The 17,382-nt window shown below is 44.5% G+C and overlaps 1 protein-coding gene across 1 annotated transcript in view; it reads left to right on the top strand.

The window, feature by feature from the left end:
• KIAA1328 (KIAA1328 ortholog) overlaps window positions 1–17,382 on the top strand; it is an 898,127-nt gene that overhangs the window by 487,843 nt on the left and 392,902 nt on the right. The window lies entirely within an intron of this gene.

Here is a 17,382-nt window from a genome sequence, read left to right on the forward strand (position 1 = left end):
AACATGCTGCCCCTACGGTTCTTAATCAGTTTATAAATAACAGGTCCAGTCATTTATAACAGATGGGAAATATAATAAAGTTCAAGTAGGAGAGGAATAAGAACACCCAAAATCCTCATGTTATTTGCTATACTGTATACATGTATGTGGTATTTGTATAGCATGAACATGGGCAAAAGTCAGTGTAGCACACAATCTTTTTTTTGTTCTCTTCATTGCACTCATGCTCATCACAGAAGAATTTACATCAGAACATGGTAAATATCTCAGTACATACATGGCTTGTGGAAAATGACAATATTTCAAAGCAGAACATCAATCAGAGCTGTAAGGGTGCCTTTATGGCTCATCAATTAGAATAGATTGGTTACCCTCCTTCCCACATTCAAATCCTTGATCCTTCTAACTCCCAAATTGCCTCTATCATTACTCCGTGTAGGCTTGCCAAGCTCCCCACACTTACTCCCACTTCCTAGGACAGCCCCGGCTTTGAAAGACCATTGTTTTCCCTTTCCTCTGGGACCAATCTGGATCAGCTTTCCAGTTGGTCAATCTCGGTGGATCTACACTGACCCATGCGTTTGCTATGTTTCGCTTGGCTACCCCTGCTCCTAGCAATAACTTGATCCTCTGATATTTGGGCCAGTTTTCCTCCCCTGATATAGTTAGTAAAAGCTGTTTCGCATCCATGGGGACCTCGAAGACCAGCACCTGGGACATAACTCTTGTAACTCCTCTCCAGTACGCCTGTATTGTCAGGCACGCCCAAAGAACTTGAAAAAACGTACCGTTCCAGCTACATCCCTGGAGAGACTCCGTGGAGTACACAATCTTGGACTAAAGTAAAAACGTCAACCTTGGAAAATGAACTAAATAAACTAGGAACGCACACAAAGACTTGCATTAACCTCTTCCGTGCTGATGACTGAACCGCTCCGTCATCAGCTGCGGTGGTGCTGTGCTGATGACTGAGCGGTTCGGTCATGGCCCGCCCGCCGCTCATGCGCGGTGCGAATTCCGCACCTGCGCTGAGCGTTCTATTGAGCGGGCGGGGCCATGACGGAACTGCTCCGTCATAAGCACAGGGCAACCGACGCTGGTGACGGAGCGGTTCCGTCACCAGCATGCGCCCGCCGCTCTTCCGCCCCGCCCCCTTAGCACTGCGTCGGAATAGCCGCTGCAGTGAAGGGGTTAATGAAGAAATCTGAGTACATTCAAGACATACAGAAAGTTGAGAACTGGGGACTTTTGTCTCATTGTCTCATTTTGACTTTAGTAAGTGAGTCTGATCATATAATGTATTTTGATAGGATGTAATTGTATTTATATAGGGCTTACGAACCCTGTTTTTTGGGTTACTTTCCTCTGCTCATGGTTAGTACTTCTAAGAGTGAGAAATGTCCCCACGACATGTATAAGTCCTGCGTCTTATAAGTATACTGCATGCAGAATCAATCATCATACTGCCTGAGATTGGTGCCTTCTGCTGAGTATGTGTTCCGCCATGCCCATACCATCCTGTCACTATGTTGTCAGGGCCTCTCCACTGACCTACATGTAGAACTGAACTTTGGTGCAATTTAGTACATTATTAAAGACCGTTCCATATATACCTCCCTAAGAGTGGAAGCCCCAGGTACCTTGACTTAGGTAGATGGTAAACCTCAGTGGTAGAGGTGTAGCACAAGGCATAGCTTCCAACACGATCGGGTAATAATTCTTACAAACGGCCTCAAGAATTTGTTCAGAACTGTGAGTTTGAAGTGGAGAAAAGTTTAAAGTAGGTTTTAATCCAAGGTTTTTCATTTTATTTGAGATAGGAGTACATGATCTCATTGGTGGAGTGAAGTTGTGGTTTCATTTTTCTATACAATGGCTACTACTCCTGTTGGACAGTAAACTTTTTTCACCCCACACTACTTGTGTACACCTCATGTCTTCTCCTGCTTACCTATTTGATATTCTGTAGTAAAATGCTCAATGTTTTTTATATTAACTTAAAATACCAGCTATTTGTTTTGTCTGCACTCCAGATGGCCAGTTAGATGTTGGTTTATTTTCTGTCTCCTTTTAGGATCTAGTGTTAGCTAAGACCTTTGATTTTACTAGAATGATATATATGGTATATTTACTTAGAGAGCCCTCTTCATCTACTTGTCTGTTATGTCACTCACATTTTTTCTATCCACTACAGCATGGTGCAATGTGTCAGCCACACTTCAGCCACTGGCTAACCTAAGTATGAGTGACAGCATTCTGCCATTTCTCAAGGAACACCTTCACACACCAAGTAGTTCCCTACAGTGCTAGGGACTGCTATTGCAACATGTACCTTTTGAGACCAAAAATATTTTTTACTTTGGGCCATTAAGGCCCAACAGCTTCCCCAACAATAATGTTTTACAAAAACCATGACAAAATAAAGCAAGCATGGAAAAAGCCAAAAGGATGGCAGCCCACTCCAGACTTATTTGTTTTTCCATTGCTCGTTAAAGTTGTAATAAAAGACTTTTCAACAGTGTATCTGCCAGCGATTGGAGGTTTGGTTAGGTGGTGATTCATTATTGTTTTCTACGAAAATGACGGTAATAAAGTGAATTGCAAAATTGAAAGACTTGTTACATAAGGGTTAAAGCACCCCCTGCCAAACATTATGAGGAAATTGCCAATCACCGAGGAGTTCCATAACCATATAGAGGCATGAGGCCGTAGGTAGAGTGCCTTTATAAGGTTATGGAATTCTTCTGTGATTTGCAATATCTTTATCCCACATAATACATGATCACACCATTACCTTTCCAAAAACCACTTAAAACCTTGATGCGCTGCTATTTCAAATGAAAGCGCGAGCAGGTTTGCAAACATGAAGAATACAAATAGGAACTCTATTGCTAAATTAAACACATGGATGATTGCAGCAGATACTAAAACAGTTCAATACAAGTCAGTTCATTTTCTAAAAAAAAAGATGCAAATGGCTCGAGATGTGTAGAAAAATGCAGACAGATTGTAGCTTTTCTTTATCTAAGGAGTGGATAAAATAAACATGTTCTCTTTGCTTGTCATTTTAAGTTTACCTGCCTTTCACATGGCTGCTGGCTCTGGCATCAGCCATTGTGACGTCAGAACTCAACTGTAATAACTTACAATAGAGTTCTAACATCTTTTTTTATAATCGGCTACTGAGCGTCACAAGTCTCTGATCCTAAAGAAATGAAAGACTGGCGTTTCTTTTTGTGGCACATGCTTGCGGTAAAAAAAAAAAGCACAAAACTAGCCATCAGACCAGCTTCCCAAGGCCAGACTTATTGCTTTGTCAGTGGGCTTTGTCAATGTACATTTCTGGTATGGCCTGCCCAAATGTGTCCAGAGGTTAGTTAAGGGCCCAAGCATTTTTGTCTATGCAACCTCCTAGAGCCCCTGCGCGCACACAGGCTGTTTCAGTCACACAAAAAAGAGCTTTTTCCTATAATATCCCAGCCTGCTCCCTGTATGCAAATAACACACCTGGACTCTTCCTGCATGCATGCTCCTTTCATTGCCATTTGGCTGCCTTGCTCTGCCTTTGTATTCGCTCCCTGCAGCCTGCTGTCTGAACCCTGGCCCTGGGGATTCACGCGATACTTTACGAGAGGAACTAAAGCTGGCAGTGCGCGTGAAGGGCGCGTGCACCTCCCAGCCAGAGCTGCGTGTGCCACGCGCCTGCTACGGATATCATTAGCGCTCGGCGTTTTGTTACAGTTTGCCCTAATGTGCTTGCCTTTAAAGCACACAGCTAATGACTCTAATATCTTCTCAGATCCAGCACTCCCGAGCTGCATGCGAATCCCAGAGGGAGCCCAAATAACTTATTAAAACCTTGTAAATGTTTTCTGCCGGTACCCTTTGTATTATTTCCCATTCCGGTGGCAGTGGCGAAGGGCGGGGGCGCTGCAACCCTCTGGGGCCCATTAGACTTAACTTGTTTACTGCATTGATATCTATATGTTAAATGACAAGAGTTCGGGTTATTGAATAATTTAAAATTCAGCTCTAATTGGTGTCATATGACCTGGAAAAGGCCATAGATGACGCCAGGAGCATGCTGTGAAAACCTCATGAATAATTCATGCCCGCGCGCTCTCATTTGCTTGGGTGCCTTGTTAGATGCCGGAGTTTGAAAGTAATAACGAATGAAGCAACACCTGTAAGTATTTAGCTCATATTCGGGGAGGTAATCTACCTTGATGATCGCCTAGTCAAACCTGCCAGCGCATGAAAGTTAATTGCACCGGGGAGACCGCGCAGCCTTTATTTGGGACGGGTCTTTGGCAAGGCTGGCGAGGCAGATGTTTAGCATTAGGCCTCGCTTCCTCAGCCGAGGTGCGATGCCATCGGCGAGCCCTAGTGTTTTGAGAAATGAGGTGCTTTGGTTCACTTCCGGTATTTGCCGAGTACCCATAACACCCCTCGGAAATGGGCAAGCTCATAAATAGTATACGAGTGTTAAATATCAGAGGGCCCGAACTATTGAATTATATGCAGCAAGTGGTGACGGACAGTCTCTGCAGATCATGGTTCATTTTTCATAAATGGCGGCATGTGCAGTGTATGTTGCTAGGCTCGATGAATATGTTATGGTCTTTTGCAACAAGGCCGTGGACCAGCTCAATGCTTTTCTTTCACAAGTCATGTTCATTGTTAATCTTATTTACCTTCCCTTCAGGATGAATTTGACCAGAGTTCAGGGAATTATATACCGTGTATTGTTTGGGTTGGGTTGGAGAGTTGAACTGAATGAAAGTCTTATGGTTTACATATGTGTTTGCAATATTAGAGTCATCGTTTTTATAAAAACCTACAACTGTTTCCCCACCACAAATAGGGTTATGAAATGTTATATTACTAACAGAGAAATGTAAGACCACAATAGAAATATGTCTGTTCATTTATTGTGCACTGCTTACCTGCCATGCTGTGACCACTGCTCTTTGAAACGGTTGAAGGGGACCGCAACATCACACCTGCCCTCACGCTGCTTCAGCCCCCCGGACTTCACATCCCAGCACTCCCTGTGTGGCGCACGCATCTGGGGTCACAGGGAAGCGCCAGGAGGCGCTTCTTAAGGGCTCAAGGGATCCCTCAGCGCAGGCAGGTTCACTCCCTACCTCCCGACCCGTCAGCTGCGATCCACCTCCAAAAAGCAGGTGGTCATCCCCAGATTTAGAAGAGTCCGCCTGGGCGGACAATCCCTCACGGTAAAGGGAGCTCAAATGTGGAACGCCCTGCCAGACGCTCTTAGACACGCTCCCAATCTGACCAATTTAAAAAAACTGCTTAAAACTCACCTCTTTCAAATTCGTGAATAGCATACTCCTCTCCCACTCTTTCAGTTTCTCTCCCACGCCAGGACAGTCTTGACTATCGGAGCGCGTTACAAAACCACATATAACATAACATAACATATTGTGCACTGCTTACCTGCCATCGCTGTGACCACTGATCCTTGAAACGGTCGGAGTGGACCACAACATCGCACCTTCCCTCACGCTGCTTCAGCCTCCCGGACTTCACATCCCAGCACTCTGTGTGGCACATGCATCTCGCGTCACCGGGAAGCGCCAGGAGGCGCTTCTTGAAGGCTCAAGGGATCCCGCAGCGCGGGACGCGCGCAGGCGTGCCCGGGCGCTGCCCGTCAGCGGCTGGAAGAGGCTGGGCTGGGCCACCACTCTGAGAGTTCGGCATTACAGCTTATTGCTGTGAACATCCAGGACTACAAAGAAGATCAAAGGTAGTGTTTTGTTTAAAGGAAATAAAAGGGGAAAAAGAAACGAAAATGTGAAAACAAAAGGGGGTAGCTGGTACACTGGATGATTTTCTGGTAAGGGCAGAATCTCTCCTAATGCACGAAATTCATCTGACAGAGCGGCGCCTCTCTTTAGATCCTGCAACATTACGAAGACACCTATCAACTAGCGCCTCCTCACCTGTACTTTGGGTCGTCGAACAGGAGTCTTTACCCGAAGCTGCCATAAGTGCTTTACTTGGCACCATCCGCCTCTGATGTGATACTGAACATTCCAGTAGCTCAAAACAGAGCTACCAGGGCTAGGACAGCGACAAATGTGGCAGTACACAAGAACGAGCCACGGGTTGATAAAAGAAAGCGGGACACTGGGGCAAGAAAAATTAAGGGCACGGAAAATATTGGTTCCCTTTCTCCTACAAAAACTACTCCGATTGGTATGCAAACTGAGATGATTTTATCCCCATTAATGAAGAATACTGCTAACACCAAAGGAAGTTATGACTGATCTCCCTCTGGGAGCAAACGACCCTGGATTAGGATCAGCCCTAACATGTATTTGTGACCGGGCTGAAATAACTATTTCTTTGTTGTGGACAACATTAGTAGGCTTGAGTCTGCAATTAATATTTTAAGTAATAACATTATGGGGCAGTAACCAACTGGAGATACTAAGGAGGACACAAGGTTAATGAAGGGTAATTGTCCATCTGTTGATCAAGAAGGGACCATTGCTAAAACAAGTGATACAAGAAGCATAAAAAGCACTGGGAATGATAGTGTGGGTGTCACACTTGTAAGGGACAAAAATAATAGCCACCCAGGGTTCACAAACGGGGCTAGAGACAACATCAGATGGGGTTAACTGTGCTAGTGCCTCTATTTGAAGTCAGAGAGCTAACAAATCTAGGGATACCCTAGCTCCCAACAAGGAGACACTGAGACTCACTCCAGCATCATGCCCTTTTGTTTTAATTTTGACCGGGGTCCCAGCATTAAGGATAGGGCAGAAAGAAAATTTGGTTGATTTAAGGAATAAAACTGTAGATTGGCTGGCAAGACATAAAAAGTTCCACCCGGAAGATGATAACGAGATCTTAATAGTTAGGAGACTAGGGTGGCTCGGGCAATCCATTAAGAATATAAGAGGTGATTGCATTGTGGTCAATTTTCGTAGGCCAAGGGTGGTTCATCATCTATTACGCCATCACGATTCAACCTTTGCACCTAAAACGGAGATTAGTGCTCTTTAGGATACATCTATAGGCCGGAAGGGGGGAATAGAGATGGGGGATTTTCACCAGTTATGCAAACTAACAGATTCCAGGCATTGTCAGATCTAGATTCTCAGGCTTGACAACTATCTGGAACCGGGCAGGATAAGGCAAACTTAGCTACCACAAATGATCTACGATCTAAAATTATTGATGATGAGGTAGTTGTGGCGAATAATGGTGATACCCCAATTGATCCTAAAGTGATAGGTATTCTAGCCATTGATATGGTCTCAGATCTTCTCCTTATCATTTATCCCGAGACCCTGATAGTTAATTCTAATAACACGGAGAACGAGAATGCACATAGGACCCATGGTGGGGTTTCAGAGCACAAAGCGGGTATAAACGAAATATATGGCGAGAAAGATTTAACAGAAAATCAGCGCGGAACGTTATATTAAATAACAATATAGTTAGCAATGTGGGCAACAATTTGCGAGTATGTCCAATGTCTAGAAACCAAGTGAGGAGACAAACAGTGATCAAATGGGCGAAGAGTGTAAATCAAAGATAAAGTTAACTTCTTGGAACATTGCGGGGATTAGGAAAAATCAAAGTGACCCAATATGGCAGGAACACATTGGGCAAAGTAAAATAGTCACTTTTCAGGAAACCTGGGCTGTGGAAAGCCCCCATAAAGTAGTACAAAACTTTTAGTCTACCAGCCGCTTCCTCAGCGAGAGGAAGACCCTTGGGAGGGCTTGCCATTTGGATGAAAATCAACTTATGCACCGATTTTAAGCAAATCAATACCCCTTGTCAAGATACAATGGGAGTTAAGTTCCTAGCATCAGATAAAAGAGAAGTTTATATTTTCAATGTAGACAGTAGACCAAGTGCAGCTAGCAAAGAAGTGGATGTCATTGAGCACCTGGATTATATTTTAACTACGATTAACCAGAATGCTCTGATAATTATAGGGGGTGACTTTAATCGAAAATTCTAACCGGTAGCTGGACTAGAAAACATCTTTGAGGATGAGGATAGGTCAAATAACATTCCAGCATTGAAAAGTAGCCTGGCAGTGTCATGCACATGTGCTGTAGCGCATCTACTGCGGTTGGTTTCAGCCCATGAATTACATGCCAGTAACATGCGTCTACCTTTTGATAGCCCAAGCCAACCAACATTTAGGCGAGGTAGCTCTAAAAGTCGTATAGACTATATATTGATCTCTATTCCATTCTGGCCCATGGTATATGATCTGGTGGTCGAAGACCGAATGGAGAGTGATCATTACCCTTTGTGTCTGACGCTCTCAGCTTCTCTTTTTCAGTTAAATCCCTTAGGGAGAAGTGATCCTATTCACACTCCAATTGAGCCCGTACTCTCAAATAACTGCAGAGCACTTAAATGGCCTCTGGTGCAAGGGAATGAAAAGACTGTTAAAAAGATTTATGAGCCCTATGTAGAAGTAGTCTTCCCCTATATTAACCTACCGTTGTAAAATGATAGAGGGACTTGGACCAATATTAAGTAAGACTCTAAAGCCATCTAAAAAGGGAGCATCTGATTTACTCACCTTGGAGAACCCTTAGTACAATAAAGACTGCCGTAACGCAAAAGAAAATTTGGTTGAGGCAATAAAAAGCAAGAATATGGCAATCCTAAGGAGGTATTATCTGAAGCAAGGAAAAGCTAGGGTCAGATGGGGCCAAATGGTGAACTTACGGATCGTATACAAGTAAATAGGGGAGGGGTGTAAGACAAGGGTGTGTGCTGGCCCCTAAGTTGTTTTTGTTGTATGTGAACGACAGCCCCAAATTCCTCCTTAAGGGGGGGGGCCAGTACCTGCACTTCTATTTGCCGACGATACGATCTTGATATCTCAAACCCCCAAAGGTCTGCAAAATTTACTTAATACTTTTGAAATCTACTGTGAACAAAAGGGCCTGGAAATCAATTCTACCAAAACAAAATACATGGCAGTTAACCCTCATAAACTCTTTAGAAAAAATGTAACTGTCAAAAATGAGAGGATAGAATACGTGCCAAATTTTAACTCTTTAGGTATCACTCTAGACACCAAGCTGAACTGGAGATCACAGTTGGGCAAAAGCAAAACAATTCTAATCCAAAATTTAGTCCCAATTACGAGGAAGCATAAGAGCAGCAAATCTAAAGCAGTTTCTCCTGCTCTGGAATTATATAAGTACAGGGCACAATCCGCTTGCCTTTATGGGGCCGAACTATGGGGTTACGCAACAAAGAATACTTTTACGGTACAAGAGAATACATTTTTCAGGAAGTTAAGTATCCCTAAGCGTACACCTCTAGTACCCGTAGTAATGGATTTAAATATTCAACGCACTAATGAGCATTGGGCCTTGCGGCCACTATTGTTTTGGGTCTGCCTGTGGGCAACAGATAAGCTTGTTCACTATAGGGAAGGCCTAAAGGAAATTTTTAGAATCCGAAATAGTACAAGGTTCGTATGGTTGAATCACATTCAAGATTGGTTTCATAAACTAGGATTAACGCAGTTCCGGGAGGACCCTGAAGGTTTGACTTTAGGATCAAAAAAATTGCTGAAACTAATCTATTGGACGTTTGTGCAAGATTCTTTGTCCCACAACTCTAACTTAGGCACCCTATCTATAAGGTACCTAAATATAAAGCCAAATAGCAAATTTGAGTCTTTCATGGGTGAAATACAACCCCAACTTGCTAAATCTCTTTATCTCAAATTCCGCTACGGCATCTTACAAATTAATGCAAATACTGCTAAATGGGTGCGTAGTGTAGAAAATGAAAATAATGGTTGTTGTGATATCTGCCACACAGGCGCCAAAGTGAATGAAGCACATGTGTTATTCTTCTGCCCTGCCTACACTTAAGCTAGGAGGAAATAGATTAAACCCATTTGTCGGCTGCTGGGCATCAGATCTTGTAAGAGGCGGAAAGAATATTGCAAACGGATGCTGCACAATCAATTGTGTTTAGTGTAAGCAGATACCTTTTCTGTGTAGACCTAATAAGAAAGAGAAGGGGACTGAAGTTTTAAGTATTTCCCAAAACATGTGTGTGTCAATTAAGTAGAAAAGACAAATCCTGATGTAAACCTTTAGCTGAGTGGCATGGATCCTTGTACATGGTTTTGATATTTATCAAACGTATTTCATATAGGAAATAATTTCCCTTACAACTTGTGCCTTGAAGTATTGTGAAAAGGTACTGTTGAGGGGTCTTTTATATGTAATATACTTATATTTATTGTCTTAAACTTTAGGAAAACCGTCATTGAGACATTGATTACTAGTTATAATTGTGCTTGATCGGGTGGGTCATGTTTTGAGGAATTGTTGTACAATTATTTTATACAGTATGCAATCTTTTATGGTTTTTAAAATCGAAATGAAGATTATTGAATTTGAAATAGGCGTTCGTCTCTGCCCTACTACACCGTTCTCTTTCCTCCTTATTTTCTTTATTTTAAGAGCATTCAATTCTCCTCATACCTCAGCCTATACTTGCATGCGTAACTAGTCTCAATTCTCCATCCATTGAGTCCAAACTGCTGTTGCCCACCCCCATCGATTACTATACAAAGAACATTGGTTGTGTTGGATGAATAAAACATCGTTTGTTCAGTTGTGCAATATATCTTATGCAAAATTACTTACAAAAAGAAATCATTTATGGAAGTGAAGGGAAAAACCTTGAGGTCTAAAGCATATTTAATTGATAGAAAATGAGTATCAATTACATGTATCAAACAAAAAGGTGCTCCATAGGCAATGGGTGAAAAAGGTGCTCATGCAGTGCATGAAGGAAAAAAGTAATTAAGCACTTCTACATAATTCAAATCCTCAATTACATTCAGTGGCAGCAGTTCATTCTAAAAAGTTATACGATTTTGGATGCAATGTAACTAAACGGCACACTCTCCTTTATGGACCTTGGGTTTCAGATGATTTGCCAAAGGAACATTTTATGCTTTCTGTTTGAAACCAGTGAGGAATTGCCCACCTAGATACACAGGGGAACATTTTTGAAGGGAGTTAAGGTCACAATCAGTCGTTATAGGATCCCAGGTTATTACGTCCATATTCAGTCTTGATGAAGAGCCGCCCTGATGAAAAGAAAGCACTCGCTTCCTCGGAGGGTCAAAACGTCGACTGCCTTACATCCAATCTGTACTAATTAATTCTGGTCTGACGGCGAACTATGGACTGATGTACATAGCCCACTAACGTGTGAACACAGATTTGTACATATTGGACAAGCTTACTGAAGATTTGAATTATGTATGTTTGATTACTTTTTTTCTTGCTGCACTGCACAAGCACGTTTTTCCCCTATCGCCTATGCAGCACTTTTATGTTTGATTCATGGAATTGATATCCCCTTTTTATGTCAATTTAATACTCTTTATCTTCAATATTGGAATTGTTCAGATATCCATGTTTTTCCCTTTACTACTATAAGTGATTTATTTATGTAAGTAATTTTGTATAAGATATGTTAAACAAACAACCAATGTTTTATCCATTCGACAGAAACAATGTTCTTTGTATAGTATTTGATACCAAACTCTGAGGGACACAGGGTCACCTCATTGTTATTTAACACACCCATCAGTTGTCAAAAAAGTCTCCCTTCTCACACTTAACCATTTCTCCCAACTTTGCAATCATCCCTGCCATACGAGCTTATTGCCTACACTTGAAGTCTACCTTAGTAATCCAAATACTCAAAAGTTTTGTTGACAACGTTTACCACCTCCCCGCCTACTGCTTCTCTTCCTCCTGCAAGATACTGGAATGGAGCACCTGGAGCAATATTATCAGGAACCTTCTGCAATTTCCAATCCCTTAAAAGCAGGTTTCTGTAAAGTGCACTTCACTTAAACAGCACTCACCGACTTATCCATCAAGACACCTCATTATGCCCTGAATTTATATTCCTGGACAGAAGCTTCACTGAAAAGGAATATGATACTGTCAGTTGAAGGCATCTAGATCTCTGAAGAGCCTCAATGCTATGTCTGAGTTTTGCCTTTCTCCATTCTAATACTTTTATAAAAGGTTTTTTTGAAGCATTTTTTTTCTTTCATCTGTCTCTACATGTCTGCTATCTCAAATGACTTGCTTTATGAAAGTAAGATTTTACTGTATCAGCTTTCCTCTACAACTCTTGTCTTGGTTGTTCTTTCAGCCAGCTTGCCATCTCCTTTGAACCAATGTCCCTCCTGACATTTAAACATATCCAAAAATGGATTGTCTTGTGCTTTGCTTGCCTTTCTGATTCACAGTGTTCAATGAGTTAAGGTAAAGCAGGCAGAGAGACGTAGTATGTTTTTCTCTGCTTGCCAGTGCTTTAGGTCTCTATCAAACAGCCCCTCCTTAGACCGTCCCCAGTTGAATCTATTTGCTGCTGTGCCCTCCATCTATTTGCTGCTGTGCCCTCCTCAGGGATTCTGGACTTCATGTCAGCATTGTTTTGGTGAACCATTCGGGCAGGGGATGTTAGACTAACCAAACTTCTCCTGTCTCCTCACGATCCCGCTGCCGAATTTGTTTACATGTCACACAAGATACTCTGCTTCAACCCCTAACTGTATATATGAGACAATATCCCAACTGGTATTATTTGTAGACAATTAAACAGGATATCTGTACAGTATTTTCCAGGAGAGAGCAAGGAGACTCAATTTGTTTTTCGTATGTGCTCAAAGCATCATTTATATCAGCATTTCAAAAAAATCATATAGGACAATTGTAGTTACAGTTAGTATCAGCACTGCAATTAATTAATAGCAAATGATAGCCCAAAATTGTACAAGGTGCACAAGTGCAAAGGTGAGTGGCACTACGGCGACGCAAGTGACAGTGAGAGCGGCGCAAAGTGTGATGTGAATAATTATATACAGTGCGTAAAAACAGAGTGGTAATCGAACAATTCAGTTTTCATTTTTCATTTTCTGAGAACCACTGAGTGAAGGGTGCCTAGAATCTCGCTGGGGAGTCGACGGCGTTTCGATCCGTAATACTTTGGATCATCATCAGGACTGAGGGGCTGAAGGCAGTGCTATATGGGAAAGAAGGGAGGGAGAGAATGAGGGACGGGCAGGGCCGTAGGTCCATCAGGCTCAATAAGTAGATGGGGATGGAAAGCTCACAGTCTGGCAACTGGAAGAAGATATGGAGGAGTACCACGGGTCAAGGATCTGTGTTAATATCTCCTGGGGACCAAGGTACAGGGAGCGGGGCGCGGGGGCTGGAAGGTCCGAGATTACATCGTTGGTTCTGTGAATGCCTGTAGGTTGGGAAACAAGATGGAAAACCAGTTCAGAGTGGAGGGCTTGTGGGTCGGGTGTTCTTAGAGCCAGGCATATGGTGTAGAGGGGAACTTACCGGGGATGATTTAGTAGAGTAGAGCACTCGTGGTACACAATTACCTATACAGTGATAGCAATAACAATCGGAATTGCAGTAAAAGCACACGCATGATGAGTATAAATTCATGGATATGTGCATATAAGTAGTACATACAATGATGTCATCAGGATAAAATTAGGATAACAGGGAAACACATACAAGACAAGAATTCATGATAGAACATCCATGGGTAGCATAAAGAGAGAGGTATGGAGGGATAGAGTCTATCAGGATACAGGAAAAAGGGGGGTAGCTTTTCATTTATCTCAGAGAGGCAGGGAGGGAGGAAGTAGAAGGACGAGTCATATGGTAATAGTGCAGTTCCACTCGTCAATGGTATTTAGTCCATTGTTAACAGTCACAAAGGGTCATCCAACGACATTCACTTTTATTCAAGAGGGAACGGATGTTGCCACCTCTTGTCGGCAGTGTCAGCTGTTCAATTACTTGTCATTTTATGTCGGTTTCCTTGTGATTTTTCTCAAGGTAATGGTTTACCAAGGGCGCTGTGGTCACTTTGCAATTAATACGGCTCTTATGTTGCACAATCCTGTTTTTGATGGTTTGTGTCGTTTGGCCTATGTAGAGAGCAGTAAGGCTGCTATTAAAGGCTATGGAGAACCCTTCCTTCCTCCGTCTACTGGACTTATGGTCCCTTGTGGCTCACACAATACCTGGTGTAACTCCCTCTGGCTGACTCCATTGCCGCTCTTTCTGACTCCATTGCCGCTCTTTCTGACTCCATTGCCGCTCTTTCTGACTCCATTGCCGCTCTTTCTGACTCCATTGCCGCTCTTTCTGACTCCATTGCCGCTCCCTCGGACTCCACTGCTGCTCCCTCGGACTCCACTGCTGCTCCCTCGGACTCCACTGCCGCTCCCTCGGACTCCACTGCTGCTCCCTCGGACTCCACTGCCGCTCCCTCGGACTCCACTGCCGCTCCCTCGGACTCCACTGCCGCTCCCTCGGACTCCACTGCCGCTCCCTCGGACTCCACTGCCGCTCCCTCGGACTCCACTGCCGCTCCCTCGGATTCCACTGCCGCTCCCTGGGACTCCACTGCCGCTCCCTGGGACTCCACTGCCGCTCCCTGGGACTCCACTGCCGCTCCCTGGGACTCCCACTGCCGCTCCCTGGGACTCCCACTGCCGCTCCCTGGGACTCCCACTGCCGCTCCCTGGGACTCCCACTGCCGCTCCCTGGGACTCCCACTGCCGCTCCCTGGGACTCCCACTGCCGCTCCCTGGGACTCCCACTGCCGCTCCCTGGGACTCCCACTGCAGCTCCCTGGGACTCCCACTGCAGCTCCCTGGGACTCCCACTGCAGCTCCCTGGGACTCCCACTGCAGCTCCCTGGGACTCCCACTGCAGCTCCCTGGGACTCCCACTGCAGCTCCCTGGGACTCCCACTGCAGCTCCCTGGGACTCCCACTGCAGCTCCCTCTGACTCACACTGGAGCTCCCTCTGACTCACACTGGAGCTTCTTCTGACTCACACTGCAGCTCCCTCTCTGACTCACACTGCAGCTCCCTCTCTGACTCACACTGCAGCTCCCTCTCTGACTCACACTGCATCTCTCTCTGACTCCCACTGCATCTCTCTCTCTGACTCCCACTGCATCTCTCTCTCTCTGACTCCCACTGCATCTCCCTCTCTGACTCCCACTGCATCTCTCTCTCTCTGACTCCCACTGCATCTCTCTCTCTCTCTGACTCCCACTGCATCTCTCTCTCTCTGACTCCCACTGCATCTCTCTCTCTCTGACTCCCACTGCATCTCTCTCTCTCTGACTCCCACTGCAGCTCTCTCTGACTCTACTGCAGCTCTCTCTGACTCTACTGCAGCTCTCTCTGACTCTACTGCAGCTCTCTCTGACTCTACTGCAGCTCTCTCTGACTCTACTGCAGCTCTCTCTGACTCTACTGCATCTCTCTCTGACTCTACTGCAGCTCTCTCTGACTCTACTGCAGCTCTCTCTGACTCTACTGCATCTCTCTCTGACTCTACTGCATCTCTCTCTGACTCTACTGCATCTCTCTCTGACTCTACTGCATCTCTCTCTGACTCTACTGCATCTCTCTCTGACTCTACTGCAGCTCTCTCTGACTCTACTGCAGCTCTCTCTGACTCTACTGCAGCTCTCTCTGACTCTACTGCATCTCTCTCTGACTCTACTGCAGCTCTCTCTGACTCTACTGCAGCTCTCTCTGACTCTACTGCATCTCTCTCTGACTCTACTGCATCTCTCTCTGACTCTACTGCAGCTCTCTCTGACTCTACTGCAGCTCTCTCTGACTCTACTGCATCTCTCTCTGACTCTACTGCATCTCTCTCTGACTCTACTGCAGCTCTCTCTGACTCTACTGCAGCTCTCTCTGACTCTACTGCATCTCTCTCTGACTCTACTGCATCTCTCTCTGACTCTACTGCAGCTCTCTCTGACTCTCTGACTCCATTGCATCTCTTGAAGACCGAGCCACAAGACATTTGACAACATGTGTTGAGCCCTCTTTGCCTCACAGAGAAGAGAACTGAGAAAAAGAGTAGCATGTAGAATTCTTGCTGCTTTGATTCAATCCTGGCTGCATTGTTATGAACATGTTGTAGTTATTTTTAAGGAGAGTAGCTGTAATAAGTAGTTGAATTACATTGCAATGATCACCATGAGCCAATAATGGATGATACACACAAATGATGGGCTTCTGGGTTAAGTTCTATGGGTACAGATCCTCCACCTTATGGACATCCCCAAGCGCCATACTGGACCTAGAAACGTTTCTCTCTAGCAGTTGCTCTCCTTCAGCATTATGGTCCCCGACAAGAAATAAGAATGACATTGATGCACCAGAAGAAATTGAGATTAAGACCTAGAGACCGGTGAATACTGGACAGTGGTGGTTGGTGCGGAGGTACAGGGACAGGTTGTTTCAGGGCAGTCATGGAAAGCTCAATCAGAACAATAGAAGGACTGCTTCCAGGACAATTTAAACAGCCTTGTAGCTGGAGAAGGTTCTCTTGCAGTCACTTGGTTGTATGGTCCCCGAACACTTAGTTCGCTCAAGGATCTGCCTTCCCTGTATCTTTGTTTTGTTATCCCAGGCTAGTCCTTTGTGTTTCCTTCCACTTACTTGAATCGCCTGCGAAGAAGGCCCCTCTGCTATGTTTGGGCTTTATAAACCTTAACTTAATAGGAACTTGTTTTCACCAACTGTGTCTCCTAAATTTGGGGAAGGTCTCCGGGTGCTTCTTGGGTTCATTACCAATGCTATCTTTCGGAGCATCTGACTTGCTGTCCTTGTGATCAACCACTGCTGTTTTACACTGTTTGAGAGAAAGATGGGTGCAATTCAGAACCCTAGACCGGGGTTGGCCTGGTCAGTGAGGTACAGCTTAGATTTGGATCCTGTGGCACAGCAAGGAGGGGGCCCATGTTGAGGCATACCCTTGGCTACTTAGGGTATTCAATCAAACGCACAAAAGGTGATGGGAGGAATGCTTGCAAATAGTCTAAACCACCTGTAATCTTTCTGGGTAGTATTCCAACCCGTTTAATGTTACAATGAGGAGGAGGGTCACTACTGATCAAAAGGCGATCCTCTGTAGTCTAGAGTGACACAGCGAGTGAAAGATATGTTGGAAGACCGCCTAGCAACTGGGTATGCCCAAACATGGGTCCCTTACTCACTGTGACATGGCATCCAAGGTATACCTCACCTCACTACGAGGCCTAACAAGGCCAAATGGGCCATGTGTTCGCTTGTGTTGACTTCCAAAGGGGGTCCTGTCTGGCAGCTCTGTATGGACTGCTCTGGTGAGCAGCAGGGTCTTTACTGATTAGCATTAAGCGACCCTCTGCCCAGGGGAGCACAGTGTGTAAAAAAAAAAAAAGATGGAGTGAGAGTAATTGCCACTGATTTGGCCTATTTTCTAGCATTCTTT

This window comes from Lissotriton vulgaris, chromosome 3_1 (genome assembly GCF_964263255.1).
Source record: "Lissotriton vulgaris chromosome 3_1, aLisVul1.2, whole genome shotgun sequence".
Taxonomy (NCBI): Eukaryota; Metazoa; Chordata; class Amphibia; order Caudata; family Salamandridae; genus Lissotriton; species Lissotriton vulgaris.